At 36.4% G+C, this 4002-nt stretch overlaps 2 protein-coding genes across 2 annotated transcripts in view; one reads left to right on the forward strand and one right to left on the reverse strand.

The window, feature by feature from the left end:
* The window catches only part of LOC106867431 (DNA ligase 1), a 125388-nt gene that overhangs the window by 44612 nt on the left and 76774 nt on the right, over positions 1-4002 (forward strand). The window lies entirely within an intron of this gene.
* The window catches only part of LOC106867432 (complement C1q tumor necrosis factor-related protein 7), a 45595-nt gene that overhangs the window by 24233 nt on the left and 17360 nt on the right, over positions 1-4002 (reverse strand). The gene's annotated exons all lie outside the window — the stretch shown is intronic.

The following is a 4002-nucleotide window of genomic DNA, read 5'->3' on the forward strand; positions in this document are numbered from 1 at the left end:
ATGTTGTTTATAAAACTCCCCAAAATAAACCAAATTTATAAAAAAAAAAAAATAAAAAAAATTTATCCCCTCCACCCTCGATCCTTTTGTTATTTTGTTTGTTTTCCAATTTTCTTCCTATTTTTATTTTGATTTAAAATTTTATGTTTTTTCTTTGTATGTATGTGTGTGTGTATTTTCTTTTATGAAAATCAATTTTCTCATTAACTATTCTTCTTTTGAACCTTTATACCCTCCCATTTGCACACATCTGTGCACACAATAAAATACATGCACACGCTAACACACACACACACACACACACACACACACACAGACACCAACACACACCACACACTCACACTCACTCACATACACTCACACACGCTCCAAGAAGAAAACATTGAATAAATACATAATTAAATAAACAGAACATTCCAACAGTGGTGTTGGTGGTAGTGGTGGAGGAGGTGGCAAAGGCAAAAACAAAAACAAATGAATAAATAAATATATCAATAGATATGATGTGTAGACATGATCAAGTTGCTGGGAGAAGAAAAATAAACATACAAATAAACAAACAAACAAAAAAACAAAATCCAAAATTTGCATTGGGTTAGTTTAATTATTTTAATCTTGTTTTCCCTTTCCCTCTCTCTTTCTGCTTGTCTGATCTGGACATACATCTTCATCAAGCTATCATCATTGTCAAGACCACTGCCACCATCATCATCATCATTGCTGGTATCTTTACCAACATGATTGCTACTATCATCATTATCAGCATCATCATCATCATGAAAACAGAAAAATAGATTTCCTTGACCAATTGTCTTGTCACTTTAAGAAAACCTAGCATCAGCCTTGTCAATAACCACCACCACTGCCACCGCCACCACCGTCACCATCAATATCATCACTGAAACATTACCATCCCCCATTGTTGTCCTCATCAATAACTTTATTCATTCGCCTCTGTCTCTTTTACTCTTTTACTTGTTTCAGTCATTTGACTGCGGCCATGCTGGAGCACCACCTTTAGTCAAGCTAATCGACCCCAGGACTTATTCTTTGTAAGCCTAGTACTTATTCTATCGGTCTCTTTTGCCGAACCACTAAGTTACGGGGAAATAAACACACCAGCATCGGTTGTCAAGTGATGTTGGGGGGACACACACAAACATATACACACACACATATATAGATATACATATATACGACGGGCTTCTTTTAGTTTCCGTCTATCAAATTCACTCACAAGGCTTTGGTCGGCTCGAGGCTATAGTAGAAGACACTTGCCCAAGGTGCCACGCAGTGGGACTGAACCCGGAACCATGTGGTTAGTAAGCAAGCTACTTACCACACAGCCACTCCTGTCTCTTCACTTTTACCACCCATCATCATATGTATTTCACTATCATAAAAACTGATATCGTCATACTACCACAACCACTTCTGTAGATGTATATCTCACCCTCACCTCCCCATAACACCAAACAACCATCTGTCAATCTTGCACGGGATAAATCTGTCCTCTTTGAAAATTAATTTTTCCATCAATCTTCAGTTGTCGTTAGTCATGTCATGTTAGTCCAGATGCTTTTGTCTTATATTGTTTTTGTTATTTTTTTTTGTTATTTGCCAAATTTAACAACATGCAGAACAGAAGCCTAAGCATGGCTGCAGGTCTAATGACTAACCAGTAAAAGAATATTAACACTCTTTAGCATTCAGATACTTTGTCAAATATAATATTTATTCACATTGTTTTAAATTAATCATGTATTATTGCATAGGTTTGAGATTTTAATGATGTGATTGTAAAGTTTTAGAATGACATTGTGAGGTGGGTGTGAGAGACCAGATTGAGCCAGTTTGAACGTGAAACATGTAGCATATTTGGGCTAGGTATGGCTGGTTTAACCCTTTTGATACGAACCTGGCTGAAACCGGCTCTGCCTCTGTAGTACAAATGTCTTGTTTTCATATGCTTTGAATTAAAATCTTCCACCAAATCTTAGTCACAATTTATGTTCCTAACACTAGCTTAATGACAACTAAGTTATTTTACTAAATTCTTTGTTATATTTAAAATTAATTGAAAGAAACACAGAGCATCTCAAAATAAATATGGTAACGAAAGGGTTAAATGATTAAGGGTTAAAATCCTTATCCTGCTGATATATGTTAAGATTGTGCATGTCTTTATTTGTACACATTGTTGCTAATCCAGCAGGCATTTGATCAAAGGTGTAGATGTTCCAGTTTGATTTTTTACCTGTGTATCAGATATATAAGTGCAAGCATCATTGTGTGGTTAAGAAGCTTGTTTTTTCAACCACATAGTTTCAGTTTCAGTTCCACTGTGTGGCACGTTGGGCTAATGTTTTCTACTACTGTAACCCTAACCCAGACTGACCAATGCTTTGTGAGTGAATCTGGAAAACAGAAATTGTATGGAAGCCCATCATATATGTGTGGGTGTGTGTATGGGGTTGTATGTGTTTGTCTTTTCTACTGCTTGACAACCCATGTGGGTTTGTTTGTGTCTCCATAATTTAATGGTTAGGCAAAACAGACCAACAAAATAAGTACCAAACTTAAAATAAGTACTGGGTTTATTTGTTTGGCTAAATCCTTGAAGGCAGTACTCCAGCATGGTCACTGTCCAATGACTGAAACAATTGAAAGATAAAAGATATAGTGTGTCTAAGACTACATTATTTAATGTCCACAACAAGTACAGAATTATGCATAGTGGAAGAGTAATGCTATGTCTTCTACACAAGCTGAACCATTTTTAGCCACTGAAGTCTATGAAGCTGCAATAACTGCCTACTATCAACAACTGGTGAAGGCTGGGCTCCATCGAGCTAACTTGTCCTTAAGATGATGATGCATGACCCATTAAGTGTTATGAAGCAGTCTAATTTCATTAAGCTACTGAACTGATCAATTCAGCTGATTTACTGCTATTCAGCAACTGCAATAAGTGGTCCCCAAAATACAGTGGTATTTACACCATCAGAGATATGTGCAGAGAAATAGCAATTATGTCCCTGAACAAGTCTGCTGTTACCTACACCAATATCTATATGTTCATGAGCCAATGAAAGATCTGCTAAAAGGTAATTTTACCTGTTGCAAATAGCAGTTCTGTTTATTTCATATGAGACCCTACCATCTTAAAAATCAAAGGATGGGTTATTAATAAAAAGAAAGCAGGATGATCACAGTTGGAACTTCTTTGATCATACAAAGGTTTGCTTGATCAGGACTGAGCTGAGGCTTAAGAAGAACAGTCATACAGAGATAGACAAATCAGTAGAGGGAATACAACAACTCTAAATTCCTACTGCATCCTATATAATTAACAGCTACATGTCGGACTGTGCAGTTACTCTTCAGTTTGATAAAAGTGTGGCATATCTAGGATAGAATTGTGACTTGCACTTAGCCATTCAACTGATTAGCTGTATGCCATAGATCTATTCAATCAGAGAGCTGCCCTGTGGATACATAGCAACAAACAGCATGGTTTATTTTTTCAGTTGTTTTCAATATAATAGACAACAAGAGTTAGTTTTTACTGCATTATATATAATGTCTGTTTGGCAACTGATGATGGAAGTATATGTAGGATGTTATGGGTGTCTATGTTCTCATTTCTTAGTTGGCTTTCATTGTTGTAGGGTTGAACTTGCTAAGGAGTTCTTGCTTTATGAGTGTTTTGTTGTATATTGTAATATACATTGAGTGATTGTCCTTCATCGGGATTCTAATTCTGGCTAGGGTAAAACTTATTTAAGGGTTTATAGTCTAGGGAAGTTTTGTTGAGCATCATCATCATCACCACCATCATTTCATTATCAGGATCATATCTCCTTTCCCCCATGCTGGTATGGGTTGGACTGTTTGACAAGTACAGACAAGTCAGAGGGCTTTGCCAGATTCTATGTCTGCTTTGGCATAGTTTATATATATATATATATATATATACACACACACACACACACACACACA

This window comes from Octopus bimaculoides, chromosome 1, assembly GCF_001194135.2.
Source record: "Octopus bimaculoides isolate UCB-OBI-ISO-001 chromosome 1, ASM119413v2, whole genome shotgun sequence".
Classification (NCBI taxonomy): domain Eukaryota; kingdom Metazoa; phylum Mollusca; class Cephalopoda; order Octopoda; family Octopodidae; genus Octopus; species Octopus bimaculoides.